The sequence below is a fragment of the Hyperolius riggenbachi genome, chromosome 1 (genome assembly GCF_040937935.1).
Source record: "Hyperolius riggenbachi isolate aHypRig1 chromosome 1, aHypRig1.pri, whole genome shotgun sequence".
In the NCBI taxonomy this organism is placed as follows: domain Eukaryota; kingdom Metazoa; phylum Chordata; class Amphibia; order Anura; family Hyperoliidae; genus Hyperolius; species Hyperolius riggenbachi.
In genome coordinates, this window is record NC_090646.1 from 339,283,358 (window position 1) to 339,301,666 (window position 18,309).

Consider the following 18,309-nt stretch of genomic DNA (forward strand, 5'->3'; position numbering starts at 1 on the left):
AGATAAAAGCAAAACGAGGAAGGGTCCTGACAAACAAATACATCAGATTAAAGGATTACTGTAGAGGCAAAGGAGAAAAAAAGAGTTGAACTTACCTGGGGCTTCTAATGGTCCACCGCCGGTTCACTTCTGAGATTTGCCACTGTGGCCTGGCGCAGTACGCTCTTGGGAATGTCAGCGGGAGTGAGGAGAAGGCAACGCAGGCACAGTAAGGGCAGTGGATTTGCGACTTTAAAGTCGCAAATTCCGTAAGTAACCAGCGGTGGGGACCGGAGCATTGGCGAGAGGCTGCACGGGCACAGAACGTCTGCGGGTGACCATTAGAAGCAAGGTAAGTTCAACTTTTTTCCCCATTACAGTAATCCGTTAAGAGTGCAGCTTCTAAAATGCTATAACAAAAGCAGTAAACACATATTTGAAGCTGCTGGTGCCTCTGGAGTCCCATGAACAACAAGGTGCAGGATCGTCTAGGGCATACATTTGAAATCGGCACCAGTAGACTTTGGCGCAGGATACAGCCAGTATATGGCTGATCCTGCTTCTACACAAGTCCAGGCCGTGTTAATTAGTATTCCCCCTCCAGGTGGGGAATGATGGTGGGGAATGATATAATGATATAATTCGGCTTCTAGCGATTGCTGGAGGCCGAATTAGCAACTTCGGCTCCGTCTTCTGACGGAGGCGACGTTACTCACTGAGCGCCGCTATAGATGCGATTCCTATAATAGTCTATAGTGGCGCCGGCTGCGCCCAAATCTAGCAGCGCTAAAAAGCACTGCTCAGCCTCCAGGATCCTGAAGATTGCAGTTATGCAAAAACCTTCTATTCAGCCTCCCTAACAAATTCTAACAAGCAGAAATGGCTGCAGCGGTCCCGAATTACAAGAAGAAGAATTTTAAAACAGTCTTGTTTACCGATGAGCGCCTTGTAACCCTGGATGGTCATGATGGATGGAGTGGTGGATGGTTGGTGGATGATCACCATGTCACAGCAAGGCTGGGACATCAGCAAGAAGGTGGCAGAATCATGGGGAGTTAGCTAGTCGGCCTGTTAAGGGTCCCTGAAGGTGTGAAAATGCCTTCTGGAAAGTACATGGAGTTTTTGACTGTCCACTTACTTTCATGGTATTTAAAGAAGAACTGTGCTTTCTATGACAAAAATCTATGACAAAAGGACGCCCTGGACTCAGTAGCAATACAAATATCCCTGAAGAATGGTAGATTTAGGCATAGGAAATGGAAGACAAGCTCTTAATTGTGCACTAAACAGGTGACTATACAGATATAGCCCTAGGGGGCTCTGCATTGCCGCTGATGGCTTACAATTCAGGTGCATCCTTGAGCGCTTATCATTTGTCTGTTTTGCTTATGAAATGTGTATACCATTTATGAATAGCAGCACGAGGAATTATGTTTTTATTGCTAGGTTAGAGGTAGGTCTTCCCCAAGGGGGTACGTCACCGCCGTGGGGAAGTCTATTAGGTCATAATTTGTGCACTAATTATCACTGAAGCTAACACCCCCCCTTGGTCTATAGTGATGCAGGGTGTGTAATATAGTCCAGTTTCTGGAGCTCTGCCCACTGATGCAGCTTAATCACTAATTCCCCCTCCCTCTCTTTGCCTGCAGTGTATGCTGGGTGTGTAATTTAGTCCAGTTTCTGGAGCTCTGCTCACCATTGCAGTTAAACCATTCAGGTATGAGGTTTGTTTGAAAGCGCTGCCATGTCTCCCACTATACAGATATAATCCTCAAAGGTCATTAAACACTTGAGGACTGCAGTGTTAAACCCCCTAAAGACCAGGCCATTTTTCTGTAAATAGGCCACTGCAGCTTTAAGGCCACACTGCAGGACCGCACAACTCAGCACACAAGTGATCCCCCCTTTCTCCCCAACCAACAGAGCTTTCTGTTGGTGGGTCTGATCGCTCTCCCAGTTTCTATTTTTTCTATTTTTGTTTTTTATAAAAGTACCTATTTTTTTTTTATCCTAACTACCCCCCCTCCCTTCAGTCAGCCAATGACGGCGATCGGCTGTCATAGGCTTCAGCCTATGAGAGCTGATCGCTCTCCTGTGTCCCAGGGGGACAGCCGTGTCACATGGCTGTTCCCAGTACAGCGCTTTTGTAGATCACAGCACTGAACAATGTTTATAGATGGCGGTTTTGCTGCCTAACAGTCTCTCAGCAGCAGCAATCGAAGACCCAGGTATGTATAATTTTTTTATTTTAGTCGTCTCATGTTTCCATTAAATTACACAGTAGGTAGTACTATACGCTACATATGCACTCCCTGCAGAGCTGTTGTGTATCTGCTGAGAATGACGTGCACATTGAACGTAGAGGTGTTGTCTATTACTTGTAAACCTGGTTCAGATCGTGCATGAATAATGTGTAATACAGGAAGAATCCCCTCATTCTCTTACAGAGTACCTACACATTACTCTTACATATACCCACAGAGAGACTGCCTAGGGCCCGATAGAGGTTCTTTGTTCCTGTCTGCATCCTCTACCAATAATCTTACCAAGGATTAGGTTTCATTTCTACAGCTGCTCTACAGCCTTACCCCAAGTTTAGTTAAAATGCATCGCTGGCGTACATAAAAAAACAGAACAAAAACAAAACAACGCAGAGGTACACTAATGCTTTAAAGTTAGACGGTCCCAACACATCTGCCTCCTTGCAGAAAATGGCCCTAGTCTTTTCTATATCAGATATAGAAAAGGTAGAGGCCTAAAAAAATCATCCGACTCCTCAGTTTATGAAACCAGCAACACCGGCCAACTCCCCAAAAATTGGTCCGACTCCTTAAAGGAGTTCTGTGGGGGGTTGTGGAAGAGAAAAACGGACACTTACCTTGGGCTTCTATCAGCCCCGTGCAGCGGTAATATCCCACGCCGTCCTCCTCCCATCTGCCGTTCTCGGCCGCCGGCCCCCGGTCTAAGCGGCATGGGATCCAACTGCGGCTGCGCTAGAGTGGCCGCGCACCCGCTCGCTTCCGCCTGCGTCATCGGAAGCTTACTGCGCAAGCGCAGTACAAGGCTCCGTTGTACTGCGCCTGCGCAGTAAGCCTCAGATGACGCGAGGGGAGGCACGGCAATGCGCATTATTCGTCTGTATGTCAAGGGGAACGGCGGATGGGAGCAGGACGTCGTGGGACATTACCGCTGCATGGGGCTCATAGAAGCCCAAGGTAAGTGGCAGTTTTTCTCTTCAGAAACCCCCACAGAACCCCTTTAACTCCAGAGTGCTGGGTGGCAGGGCGACATGTTGTAGCCCAGCTGATATGGGTCTCTGGTGAATCTTATTATACAGACGACATGCTGGGGCATTCACATAGACAATAGGTTGAAATGGCTGGCAGGGTAGAGATTCAACTTCCTGGCCAGGAGCTTTTTGTTCTCAAAAGAAGATGCCATCATAATATAGCTTTAAAGTTCCTAAGCTTTGGCAGTGATGAAATGCCTTTTATGTTGCATACTTCCAATCAACAAGATTGTTATATGCAAATTAGAGGAGTCGGAATCCACAGCCCTGAATGCAAGGAGCTTTATGAGGATCAGTGGTAACCCTCTACCGCCAATCCAGACTGAACGTCTAGTTGCACTAGCACAATTAACGTATTACAGAAAGTCCCAGCTGCTTACCTGTAGCCGTGTTTCGGCGAGTCCTCCAGGATGGCTAAGGATGAGACATTGTCTGCTCCCTCCCCAAACGGCAACACCTGCAAGAGTTAAAAGTTTAAGGCACTGCCCTAAAAAGGACCTCCCTCTCCCTGTACATTCAGTTTATACTAGAGTAATTCCCATTTCATCATACATACGTAACATATATAATAAATAGGGTTGGGAACTAAGCAGCCATCCTGGAGGACTCGCCGAAACACGGCTACAGGTAAGCAGCTGGGGCTTTCTCCCATCGTCCTCCAGGATGGCTAAGGATGAGACAAACAAGAGATTTACCTTAGGGGGGGATGATAGCTTGTAACACTTTACGATAGCAACTCCACTCTATAGTGCTTCACAAACGTTCTATGAGAAGACCATGTTGCTGCTTTACAAATTTGTTCCAGACTTGCTCCTGATCTCTCTGCCCAAGATGCTGCTAAAGATCGAGTGGAATGGGCTGTGATCTTGGAAGGGGCTGACTCCTGTGACTCCTTATAAGCCCAGCAAATCAGTTGCTTCACCCATCTAGCTATAGTTGCCCTGGATGCCTGAAGCCCTTTAGATGTCCCCATATATGAAACAAAGAGATGGCTAGATCTCCTCCATGGTGCTGTCCTTTCTAAATATGTCAAGATACATCTCCTGACATCCAATTTGTTCCACTGAGCCTCTCTATCATTTTGCGGATTTGGGGAAAATGAAGGTAAAACAATTTCCTGTGTACGGTGAAAAGCTGTTGACACCTTTGGCAAGTAGGCGGGATCAGGTTTAAAGACAATCCTATCTGGGTGTATTACCATATATGAGTCCTTAATTGATAACGCCTGAATATCCTCTCCTATACTGAAATCCCTTCTGGACTGTCTTTTTCCTTTTATCTGGGAATCTTTACCCCCTATTCGAGGATCTTTCAAGGACTGTATCAAGATCCTTACCGAACACAAATTCTCCTTCAAAATCCATGGCACATAATTTGTGTTTTGATGTAGAATCCCCCTCCCATGTGTTGAGCCAAACTGCCCTTCTGGAGGAATTTATAAGTGCCGCCTCCTTTGCTGATGCTCTCAGAGCCTCTGAAGCTGCATCTGCCAGGAATGAAACTGTCTTTGTCATGACTGGTAAGGATTCTAGATTCGTTTCATGAGGTGTCCCGTCAGCTAATTGCTGTTGCAGACCTCTCATCCAGTTATCTAAATTTCTGGCTAGGCATATTGAAGCAATGGCCGGCTTGAATGCAATGGAAACAGCATCCTAGGCCCTTTTTAATAGCGTTTCTGCTTTCCTGTCCATGGGTTCCCTAAGCGAACCCGTATCCTAGATCGGTGTTTTTGGAATACTGGGCTAGGGCTGCATCCAGTTTTGGACATTTTGCCCATGGGACCTCGTCTTCCTCTTTAAACGGAAACCTCAGTTTAAAGGATCGGGGAATGAATAACCATTTCTCCGGATCCTTCCACTGTGATTTAATCAAGTCTTTTATGGAATCATGAATTGGAAAGGTTTTGAACCCCTTAGCTCTCAGTCCCCTATAAATATTGTCCTGAGCAGATACAGTAGGGGGGGTCAATTTTAATCTGTTCGGATTCATAGACTGCCTTTAAAAGCTCCTCAGTTTCCTCTCCATTAAAGAGATATTTAGGAACTTTTATAACCACAGAATCATCTGCATCTGAAGCTACTGCTTCCCCTTCCTCTGACTCATAACCCGAAGCTTGAGATAGAGGATCATTTTCTAAGTTCTGATGAGTGCCCTCAGGTCGAGGTGACTGAGCTGGCAGGGTCAACTGAACTCGTGGGATAGTTGGTGGATTAGGAGTAGATGGCCCTGGCTGGTCCTGGTTTTCTACCGGGTTAGCGATAAGGGCTGTTCTGAAAGCGGAAAATGTACTGGTCATTTCCTCCTTCATTGATATGACTAGGTCTAAAAGAGCCACAGTAGTCTGTACTGAATCCTGCTCAGTAGTCGCAGGTTTTTTAACAAGGGAATAACATTTTTTGCATATGTCCCAAGTAGCCCCTTCGTGTAACTTCACATTACATTTATGGCATCTCAGTCTTGCAGGCTGAAAAACAGATAACAAGGGGCCCTCGGTATTTATAAGCAGATATGTAGAGGTATCAGCGCAAAACTTTTCCTCACATACCTGCTCCTGCTCTGTATCCTGCTCTGGCCGGGTTTCCATAGCTGCCGCTGCGGAGGTCTGCTGCTGCTCCATGCTGGCGTGCTGACCGGCGTCCCTGTGTGTTCCTTTTCGCGCTAACAGCGCTTTGCCAGAGCGAGGGTGCCGCCCCCAGCCTTCCCTCATTCAATCCGTGGCCAGCGGAAGTGACGCGTAATGTGACGTGTATGCGTCTGACGTCAGATCCGGGACGGCGCTAACCGCCGCCATTACACAGGGAACTTTGCAATAGGCGGCAATGGCGGCGATCCTCCTACTGGAAAGATGACTCCAACCCAGGTACCTCTGCCCCTCCAGGTTGTAGCCAAAGCCGGGATCTCACCACCTACGGCCTCCACCACCATACAGGCAAACCCTAACCAAATATATGGGCGCCCCAAGCATACCACAGTATAAAATAAAGAACTATGCAGGTGCAAACGTCCAGGTGAAATGGAAAACAAACAAAAACTGAATGTACAGGGAGAGGGAGGTCCTTTATAGGGCAGTGCCTTAAACTTTTAACTCTTGCAGGTGTTTCCGTTTGGGGAGGGAGCAGACAATGTCTCATCCTTAGCCATCGTGGAGGACGATGGGAGAAAAAGAAGTTGGATTTCTCTGTGCTGTTTCTCCAAAAGGTGCCCGTTTTGGCTTCCCAAGAGCCACAATAGTCGCAGGCATAGACTCTATAACACAGCCAATGGCGCAATACGTGGACTACTGCCTACAGCCACTGGTGAGGGCACTACCGGCTTCCATTAACCATTTCAGCCGCGCGGACGTGAGCTTCATGTCCGCAGCTAGATCCGCAGGGACGCGCTAGTCACGTCCCTGCAGTTTGGGGGGGTCTATAGGCGATCGTGCGGGCAGATGCCCGCGATAGTGCTGCTGCTGCTAGCAGGGCGGATTGGCTGCAGGGGACAAAAGTCCCCTGTGCCAATCCGAGCATGTCTGCCGAGAATAAACACTTTTTTTGTACAAAAACAGTGTTTATTCTTTACATACAGCCGCCGAGCTATCTCCCGACGTGGATTTCCGCCATCCGATCATTAAATTTATGAATGGAAACAATATTTCCATTCATAATCTTCCCGCCGCCGCTTCCGATGGAAGCCTATGTCACTTCTCCTAGTTACAATGCAATAATACATTGTATCCTATTAGCGTACTTAAGGGGGGGGGGGGGGGGTTAAAGGGTGGGTCATCAAGTGGTTAATCATAGCTGAGGAAAAATGACACAGGGTAACCATATATACCCACCCCCTGTGGAGGGGGCGGTCCCATCAACCACAGACACACCCTCAAACTCCACACGCAGGAAGGGATATTCACAATTATCATAGTAATAGGTGTCAAGAATGAAGATTCACAACCATCAACCATTATTAAGGCTTAAACGGCCAACACTCAGCAACCCTCAGTCAACAATATGTATATAATAAAACAATAAAAAGATAAAATAAAATCAACTGAGTATAGACTAAAAAAGACTGAACAGCGGAAACTGAAAAGGCATTTAAAGTGAACCTCCGGACTAAAAATCGACTCAGCAGCACTGAAAAGGCTTGGTGTTTCTTTAACAGTTTCATAGCATCAGAACTTTGTGACAAAAAATAAAATCTTCTGTGAACTCACCATACTCCTAACGGAATACTTTTGGGTGTCCTCTTTCTAAAATGGGGTCATTTGTGGGGTTCCTATACTGCCCTGGCATTTTAGGGGCCCTAAACCGTGAGGAGTAGTCTTGAAACCAAATGTCGCAAAATGACCTGTGAAATCCTAAAGGTACTCATTGGACTTTGGGCCCCTTAGCGCAGTTAGGCTGCAAAAAAGTGCCACACATGTGGTACCGCTGTACTCAGGAGAAGTAGTATAATGTGTTTTGGGGTGTATTTTTACATATACTCATGCTGGGTGGGAGAAATATCTCTGTAAATGACCATTTTTTTATTTATTTTTTTTACACACAATTGTCCATTTACAGAGAGATTTCTCCCACCCAGCATGGGTATGTATAAAAATACACCCCAAAACACATTACACTACTTCTTCTGAGTACGGCGATATCACGTGTGACACTTTTTTTGCAACCTAGGTGCGCTAAGGGCCCTAACGTCGTATTCACAGGTCATTTTGAGGCATTTGGATTGTAGACTACTCCTCACGGTTTAGGGCCCCTAAAATGCCAGGGCAGTATAGGAACCCCACAAGTGACCCCATTTTAGAAAGACACCCCAAGGTATTCTGTTAGGAGTATGGTGAGTTCATAGAAGATTTTTTTTTGTCACAAGTTAGCGGAAATTGACACTTTGTGAGAAAAAAACCCAATACAAATAAATTTCTGCTAACTTGTGACAAAAATAAATTCTATGAACTCACCATACACCTAACGGAATACCTTGGGGTGTCTTCTTACTAAAATGGGGTCACTTGTAGGGTTCCTATACTGCCCTGGCATTTTAGGGCCCCTAAACCGTGAGGAGTAGTCTTGAACCCAAATGTCTCAAAATGACCTGTGAAATCCTAAAGGTGCTCATTGGACTTTGGCCCCTTAGCGCAGTTAGGCTGCAAAAAAGTGCCACACATGTGGTACTGCCGTGCTCAGAAGAAGTAGTATAATGTGTTTTGTGGTGTATTTTTACATATATCCATGCTGGGTGGGAGAAATATCTCTGTAAATGTAAATTTTTTTACACACAATTGTCCATTTACAGAGAGATTTCTCCCACCCAGCATGGGTATGTGTAAAAATACACCCCAAAACACATTATACTACTTCTCCTGAGTACGACGATACCACATGTGACACTTTTTTGCAGCCTAGGTGCGCTAAGGGGCCCAACGTCCTATTCACAAGTCATTTTGAGGCATTTGTTTTCTAGACTACTCCTCACGGTTTAGGGCCCCTAAAAAGCCAGGGCAGTATAGGAACCCCACAAGTGACCCCATTTTAGAAAGAAGACACCCCAAGGTATTCCGTTAGGTGTATGGTGAGTTCATAGAAGATTTTATTTTTTGTCACAAGTTAGTGAAAAATTACACTTTGTGAAAGAAACAATAAAAATCAATTTCCGCTAACTTTTGACAAAAATAAAATCTTCTATGAACTCGTCATACACCTAACAGAATACCTTGGGGTGTCTTTTTTCTAAAATGGGGTCACTTGTGGGGTTCCTATACTGCCCTGGCATTTTTACGGGCCCAAAACCGTGAGTAGTCTGGAAACCAAATGTCTCAAAATGACTGTTCAGGGGTATAAGCATCTGCCAAATTTTGATGACAGGTGGTCTATGAGGGGGCGAATTTTGTGGAACCGATCATAAGCAGGGGGGCCTCTTAGATGACAGGTTGTATTGGGCCTAATCTGATGGATAGGAGTGCTAGGGGGGTGAAAGGAGGTGATTAATGGGTGTCTCGGGGTGGTTAGAGGGGAAAATAGATGCAATCAATGCACTGGGGAGGTGATCGGAAGGGGGTCTGAGGGGGATCTGAGGGTTTGGCCGGGTGATCAGGAGCCCACACGGGGCAAATTAGGGCCTGATCTGATGGGTAGGTGTGCTAGGGGGTGACAGGTGGTGACAGGAGGTGATTGATGGGTGTCAAGGTGTGATTAGAGGGGGGAATAGATGTAAGCAATGCACTGGCGAAGTGATCAGGGCTGGGGTCTGAGGGCGTTCTGAGGGTGTGGGCAGGTGATTGGGTGCCCTAGGGGCAGATAGGGGTCTGATCTGATGGGTAGCAGTGACAGGTGGTGACAGGGGGTGATTGATGGGTAATTAGTGGGCGTTTAGAGGAGAGAACAGATGTAAACAATGCACTTGGGAGGTGATCTGACGCCGGGTCTGCGGGCGATCTGATGGTGTGGGTGGGTGATCAGATTGCCCGCAAGGGGCAGGTTAGGGGCTGATTGATGGGTGGCAGTGACAGGGGGTGATTGATGGGTGATTGACAGGTGATCAGTGGGTTATTACAGGGGGGATAGAGGCATACAGTACACGGGGGGGGGGGGGGGAGGGGATCAGGAGGGAGCAGGGGGCAGTTTAGGGTATAAAAAAAAAATAGCATTGACAGATAGTGACAGGGAGTGATTGATGGGCGATTAGGGGGGTGCAAACAATGGTCTGGGGGTTGGGCAGGGGGGGGTCTGAGGGGTGCTGTGGGCGATCAGAGGGAAGGGGGGGGGGGGAGATCAGTGTGCTTGGGTGCAGACTAGGGTGGCTGCAGCCTGTATACATTACAAAGCCTATTATACACTTTGTCAGCGGCGATCGGGCAGCTAGTAACAGAACAGGTTACAGCGCGAGGGGGTGTGGAGCCTGTCGCCGGCGGCTGATCGCAAACGCCGCATAACCACGCCCGCCGACGCCACAGCCAATGGGCGTATTGCGGTCGTTTGGGCCCAGCCCTTGCCGCCGCCCATCAGCTGTGGGCGGTCGGCAAGTGGTTAAACAATTATTGCACACTTTCTGTAAATCCAATAAACTTAATTTCACTTCTCAAATATCACTGTATATGTCTCCTATATGGTATATTTAACTGACTTTTTTACCATAACAACCAACGATTTATACAGCAAAATCATGACAATTAACAAGGTTGCCCAAATGTATGTGTGTGCGCGTATATATGTACATATATGTGTATATAGACACACACATATACACACTATATATATAAATACACACACAGGGCCATGGAGTCAGAGTTGGAGGATTTATAAACTGAGGAGTCGGGGGGTCAGATGATTTTTGTACAAAATACGCAGCCCTGGTAAGTATTAGTAAGTAAGTATTAGGCTAAGGAGTCGGTGTCGAGGAGTCAGAGTCGGAGCTGGAGTTGGTGGTTTCATAAACTGAGGAGTCTGAGTTGAGGAGCTGAGTATATATACATATACACACACACACACACACACACACACACACACACACACACACACACTGCTGCCCATAATTATTCATACCCCTGGCAAATTTTGACTTAAAGTTACTTTTATTCAACCAGTGAGTAATTTTTCGATGGAAAATGACATTGGTGTCTCCCAAATGATAATAAGACTATGTACAAGAAGCATTATTGTGGAAAAAAAATTCTCAACTTTTATTTACATTTGAGCAAAAAGTGTTCAGTCCAGAATTATTCATACCCTTCACAAACTGTCACAGTCTGTGGGAAAATCCAAAGTTCTATACCATTCAAAATAGTCCAAGCTGTTCTAAAGCATCCTAATTACTGTGATTAATTAGGAACAGCTGTTTTAATCAACTCAACAGGTGAAAACCAACAGCACTCTGCAGTTGATTTGTGGACAGTCATGGTTAAAACAAAGGAGCTCCGTGAGGACCTGCATTGTGGCTGCTTACAAGTCAGAAAAGGACTACAAGGCCATTTCTAAATCATTTCTTCAAAGCTCGCTTGGCCTTTGCAAATGCTCATCTGGACAAAGAAGACTTCCGGTCTTCTGTGTTATGGTCAGATGAAACAAAAATTGAATTGTTTGGTCACAATGATGTTTCCTTCCCAAAGAAAACCATCCCCACTGTCAAACATGGTGGTGAGAACCTAATGCTTTGGCGGCGTTTTTCAGCCAATGGACCAGGGAGCCTAATCACAGTAAACGGCACCATGAAAAAAGAGCAATACATGAGGATTCTCAATGATAACATCATGCAGTCTGCAGAGAAACTTAGCTTTGGGCACCAGTGGACATTTCAGCATGACAATTACTCAAAACACATAGCAAAATTAGTGAAGAAATAATTAGCAGACAATTAACATTAACATTTTGGAGTGGCCCAGCCATAGTCCTGACTTGAATCCAATCGAGAATCTGTGGAGGGAGGTAAAGATCAGGGTGATGGCAAGAAGACCCTCCAACCTGAAATATTTATAGCTTATTGCTAAAGGCATACATATGAACTGGCTGCTGGGAGACTTGGGCGCAGGATACAACCGGTATATGGCTTATCCTGCTGCTGCACAAGTTCCCCAGCGGCCTCAAATTACTATTCCCCCTCTAGGTCCACGTAGATAGTGGGGAATGATTTAAAGGGACTCCGAGCACAAAAAAAAAAAGAAAGTTGTACTCACCATGGGCTTTCTCCAGCCCAGTGCTGGTCGGGAGGTCCCACGCCGGCGTCCTGGCTCCTCTCCTTCTCCCCGCTCCGGAATGGCTGGCAGGCCGCAGCCCGGGCGACACTCTCCCGAGTGTCGGGCTTCTTCTTCCGCATATGACGCGGATTACGTCACACGCCGGCCGCCTCGCGTCATCATGGCGGCCGGCGTGAAAGTACTGCGCATGCGCGAACAAAGCGCGCATGCGCAGTACTTTCACGCCGGCCGCCATGATGACGCGAGGCGGCCGGCGTGTGACGTAATCCGCGTCATATGCGGAAGAAGAAGCCCGACACTCGGGAGAGTGTCGCCCGGGCTGCGGCCTGCCAGCCATTCCGGAGCGGGGAGAAGGAGAGGAGCCAGGACGCCGGCGTGGGACCTCCCGACCAGCACTGGGCTGGAGAAAGCCCATGGTGAGTACAACTTTCTTTTTTTTTTGTGCTCGGAGTCCCTTTAATTCAGCTTCCAGCTATTGCCGGAAGCTGAATTACAGTGTTTTAAAAGCAACTTCAGCTAGTCTTCTGACGGTGCCGAAGTTACTGACTGTGCGCCACTATAGCCGCACTTCCCATTATGGCCTAAGGTGCCACAAATCTCCTGCGCTTTTATTACAGCGCTTGTGCTAAAGATGAATGGGCAAAAATACCTGTGGAGAAATGCAAAAAGCTGGTCTGCAATTATAGGAAGCTTTTGATTGCTATAAGAGCCTTAATAAAGGCTTTTCTATCGATTATTGAGAAGGGTATGAATAATTTTGGACTGGACACCTCTTGCTCAAATGTCACTAAAAGTTGAGAAATGTGTTTTTTTTCCACAATAATGCCTCTTGTACATCGTCTTATCTTGTAGGAGACACCTATGTAAATTTCCCGTCAAAAAGTTAGCCAGGTGTATGAATAATTATGGGCAGCACTAATATATATATATATATATATATATATATATATATATATATATATATATATATATATATATATATATATATATATATATATATATATATATATATATATATATATATCTTTCTCAACCAGGGTTCCCTGGACTCTGCAGGGGTTCCTTGGCATTTTACCCCATCGTAAAGGAAGTATAATAGAGCACACTATAATAGGTGGTACTGTAACAAGAAGCACTAAATTGGGGGGTCAGGAGACAGTATAATGAGTGGTAGTGTAATAGGAGATAGTGAAATTAGCAGCCTAACCTACTTAAAGACCAAGCCTCCTGAAAAATAAATGCAGGGGGTTTCTCTAGACCAAAAAATTGTTTGCAGGGGTTCCTTGAGATCCAAAAGTTATTTTCAGGGTTCCTCGAAGGTAAAAAAGGTTGAGCAAGGCTGATATATACACACACACACACACACACACACACACACACACACACACACACACACACACACACACACACACACACACACACACACACACACACACACACACACACACACACACACATATATATATAGATAGGATAGATAGATACACACAGTACAGACCAAAAGTTTGGACACACCTTTTCATTCAAAGACACGTGGAAGTATAGTACATAACCAAAAAGTGTCAAACAACTGAAAATATGTCATATTCTAGGTTCTTCAAAGTAGCCACCTTTTGCTTTGACTACTGCTTTGCACACTCTTGGCATTCTCTTGATGAGCTTCAAGAGGTAGTCACTTGAAATTGTTTTCACTTCACAGGTGTGCCCTGTCAGCTTTAATAAGTGCGATTTCTTGCCTTACAAATGGGGTTGGGACCATCAGTTGCATTGTGGAGAAGTCAGGTGGATACACAGCTGATAGTCCTACTGAATAGACTGTTAGACTTTGTATTATGGCAAAAAAAAAAAGCAGCTAAGTAAAGAAAAATGAGTGGCCATCATTTCTTTAACCACTTCAGCCTTCAGCCGTTTTCACTTTATGCATCCGAGCAATTTTCACTTCCCATTCATTAGCCTATAACTTTATCACTAATCACAATTAACTGATCTATATCTTGTTTTTTCCGCCACCAATTAGGCTTCATTTGGGGTGTACATTTTGCTAAGAGCCACTTTACTGTAAATGCATTTTAACAGGAAGAATAAGAAAAAAACTGAAAAAATTCATTATTTCTTAGTTTTCAGCCATTATAGTTTTAAAATAATACATGCCTCCATAATTAAAACTCATGTATTGTATTTGCCCATATGTCCCGGTTATTACACCGTTAAAATTATGTCCCTATCACAATGTATGGCGGCAATATTTTATTTGGAAATAAAGGTGCATTTTTTCCGTTTTGCATCCATCACTATTTACAAGTTTAAAATAAAAAAATGTTAGAAATATTTCATCTTTACATTGATATTTAAAAAGTTTAGACCCTTAGGTAAATATTTACATGCTTTTTTTATTGTAATGTTTCTTTTTTTGTATTAACCCTCCTGGCGGTTTGCAAAAAAATCGCCAGGTGGCAGCAAATCTTTTTTTTTACATTTTTTTTTTTTTTTCATGTAGCGAGACAAAGTCTCGCTACATGATAGCCGCTGCTCAGCGGCATCCCCCCAGCCCCTCCGATCGCCGCCGGCGATCGGAGATCCCGTTCAAAGAACGGGATCTCCCGGAGGGCTTCCCCCGTCGCCATGGCGACGGGGCGGGATGACGTCACCGACGTCATGACGTCAAAGGGGATTCCGATCCACCCCATAGAGCTGCCTGGCACTGATTGGCCAGGCAGCGCACGGGGTCTGGGGGGGGGCGGCTGCGGCGCGACGGATAGCGGCGGATCGGCGGGTAGCGGCGGCGATCGGGCACTGCACGCAGCTAGCAAAGTGCTAGCTGCGTGCAGCAAAAAAAAAATTATGCAAATCGGCCCAGCGGGGCCTGAGCGGTGCCTTCCGGCGGCTTACCCCGAGCTCAGCTCGGGCTTACCGCCAGGAAGGTTAAACATTTTATTTGGGTATTTTTGGGAGGGTGGGATGTAAGCCATAGTTTTATAATGTAAATGTGTTGAGTTATTTTTTTCACTTGTAGTTGTAGTTTTACTTTTTGGCCACAAGATGGCGGCCATGAGTTTGTTTACATGCCGTCACTCTAAGCGTAACATACGCTTAGAGCGAAGTATGGGGGACGTTACAGCTGGAAAAAGCACAGCTTCCGAGAGAAGCTGTCGCTTTTTCAGCGGGGGAGAGCAATCAGTGATCGGGCACCATAGCCCGGTTCACTGATTGCCAGGCTAACGAACCGCGGCCAGGAGCGCGCGGACGCGCACATGGCCTCCTGGGCGTAGCTACTACGTCCAGGAGGCCAAAGTAGTTAAGAAATGAAGGTCAGTCAGTCAGAAAAATTTGGAAAACTTTGAAAGTGTCCCCAAGTGCAGTCTCAAAAACCATCAAACGCTACAAAGAAACTGGCTCACATGTGACCCGCCCCAGGAAAGGAAGACCAAGAGTCACCTCTGCTGCGGAGGATAAGTTCATCCGAGTCACCAGCCTCAGAAATCGCAGGTTAACTGCAGCTCAGATTAGAGACCAGGTCAATGCCACACAGAGTTCTAGCAGCAGACACATCTCTATAACAACTGTTAAAGGGAACCAGAGACGTTAGGGAAAAGCTTTTATACATACCTGGGGCTTCCTCCAGCCCCATACGCATGGATCGCTCCCACGCCGCCATCTTCCGCTGTCTGTATCCGCCGATACCGGGTCTCGTCATTACCGCCAGTCGGCCGGGGGACGCGGCCAAGTGTCCGCATCACAGGGGCTCCCTCCATATACGTAAGCGTGTGGCTGCATACTGCGCAGCTGCATACGTAAGGGTATGGAGGGAGCCCCTGTGATGCGGACAATTGGCCGCGTCCGCCGGAAGTGACGGGACCCGGGACCGGCGATAGAGGAAGCAGAGGATGGCGGCGTGGGAGTGATCCAGGCTTATGGGGCTGGAAGAGGCCCCAGGTATGTATAAAAGCTTTTTCTATTTTTAATCATCGTTCCTCTCTGGTTCCCTTTAAGAGCAGACTGTGTGAATCAGGCCTTCATGGTAGAATATCTGCTAGGAAACCACTGCTAAGGACACGCAACAAGCAGAAGAGACTTGTTTGGGCTAAAGAACACAAGGAATGGACATTAGACCAGTGGAAATCTGTGCTTTGGTCTGATGAGCCCAAATGAGATTTTTTGTTCCAACCACCGTGTCTTTGTGCGACGCAGAAAAGGTGAACGGATGGTCTCTACATGCCTGTTTCCCACAGTGAAGCATGGAGGAGGAGATGTGATGGTGTGGGGGTGCTTTGCTGGTGACACTGTTGGGGATTTTTTCAAAATTGAAGGAATACTGAATCAGCATGGCTACCACAGCATCTTGCAGCGGCATGCTATTCAATCCGGTTTGCGTTTAGTTGGACCATCATTTATATTTCAACAGGACAATGACCCCAAACACACCTCCAGGCTGTGTAGGGGCTATTTGACCAGGAAGGAGAGCCAATCGAGATGGTTTGGGGTGAGCTGGACCGCAGAGTGAAGGCAAAAGGGCCAACAAGTGCTAAGCATCTCTGTGAACGCCTTCAAGACTTTTGGAAGACCATTTCAGGTGACTACCTCTTGAAACTTATCAAGAAAATGCCAAGAGTGTGCAAAGCAGTAGTCAAAGCAAAAGGTGGCTACTTTTGAAGAACCTAGAATATGACAATTACTTCAGTTGTTTCACACTTTTTGGTTATGTACTATACTTCCACATGTGTTAATTCATAGTTTGGATGCCTTCAGTGTGAATCTACAATGTTCAGAGTCATGAAAATAAAGAAACCTCTTTGAATGAGAAGGTGTGTCCAAACTTTTGGTCTTTACTGTATATATAAATAATATTATACGTTTACAAAGGTGAGTTGCAAGAATTTGCAACCACGTTCAGAGCCTGTGGGAATATAACCACCCCCACTGGTTGGTCGCTCTCCTGGGATAGTTGTGAGGACTGCAGGTCCTCGTGGCTATAAACCCCAAAGAGTATGGACCATGCTAAAACTGTGGTGGAGGCACCCTTGATGACAGACAACTAAAACTACTATATAGGTGGGAAGTGTAATGTCTTACCTTCTCAGGCCAAACCAATAATTAATGGAAAAGGTATTTATTAATGCACAATAGACAGCGCGTTTCATGGTCTTGGCCCACTTCATCAGGTCAATGAAAGTGCCTGAAACACTGGTGCTTATGCTCGTAACCGACAACATTCCAGGCACTTTTATTGACCTGATAAAACAGGCCAAGACCCATAAAACGCGTTGTTTTAGCAAAATCTGACATAAAAGTAGACAAGGAAAAAGTCATGTGTAGTGTGTCTGGCCCCCGAATCTAGAAAGATGCTTTTCCTCTGCAGTCCCCAGGGGACATGGGGAGAGAAGCCCAATTATGGGGAGGTTTGTTTTATATATTTTGTCACGTAGGTGTTTAGTTTCCTTTAACTCTACTCTGTCATTTATTCCTTGCCCTTCCTCACTCTGGATACTATTAAAATGCTAGTGAATGTCTTAATATCCCACCTCGGCTACTTCAATGCCCTGCTCTGTGTCCTACATACTCACAGGCTACTATCCCCCCAGTCTATGTGGAGCTCCTGCTCTTGACTCATCCACTTCCCTTCCTGCTCAACTGCTGCTCTTCCCCTTCAAGCAATTCAATGGATGCCAATTAACTATTGGGGATCCAGTTCAAGGTCCTAACTTTAGTCTCCAAAACTCTCCACAATCTGTAGAAGGTATATATAAGCTCTCAAAAAAGGGAATCCCTTATTATGAGTTCACATTACCTCATACAGTCCTTCACTCTCGTTTAAACTTTGTATTTCACAATAAAATGTACTCCCCTTTCAAAGCAAATAGTTAATGTGTATCTCACCACCTGCCCCGTTGTCAAGCGCAGCTCCCGGCGTGCCCTCGACACTTTACTCGGGCTCTAACGTCGCTCTCGACTGTTTTCGCTGCCGTTTCCCGTAGCCCAGGTCCAAACCACCATTGCTGGAGTTTAGCTGGTTCTCTGGCTTCCTGGTAAACTCTCGCGAGTTCTCTGAACGTGATCCCTCCGTTTCCTCCCTCTCTGTTTTGTCTCTATCCGCTCGTTCAGTGTTGAGCGTACCAACCACACGGGGGCGAACGTAGGACCTTACTATACAGGTTCAGAATCTTTGCTGCTTCAACACGTCAGGCGACCCATAGAAGCCCTGAAGGAGGCTGCGTGAGAAGCAATGATTTGTGTTACACAACCTTCTTCAGGGCTACATGATTGCAGAGCTGCATTGACGAAGACAAAGAGCCAGGAGGAGGCGGTGAAATCACAGGTCTCTCGAGAGTTTGGCAGGCAGGAGGAGCAGATAAACACCAGCAGCGGCGGTATGTTT

General features: G+C 46.1%; 1 protein-coding gene across 4 annotated transcripts in view; it reads right to left on the reverse strand.

The window, feature by feature from the left end:
* The window catches only part of SBNO2 (strawberry notch homolog 2), a 199,278-nt gene extending 181,198 nt beyond the window's left edge, over nucleotides 1-18,080 (reverse strand). Inside the window, exons 1-2 of one of the 4 annotated variants that reach the window (XM_068233982.1) lie at nucleotides 17,814-18,080; nucleotides 3,649-3,725 (exon numbers count right to left, since the gene is read on the reverse strand). The gene's annotated coding sequence lies outside the window, so the exon portion shown is untranslated. Of the gene's footprint in view, nucleotides 1-3,648; nucleotides 3,726-17,810 lie in introns of all 4 variants that reach the window. The other 3 variants (XM_068233981.1, XM_068233980.1, XM_068233979.1) reach the window with 3 other exon arrangements.
* Nucleotides 18,081-18,309: the final 229 nt, after the last annotated feature.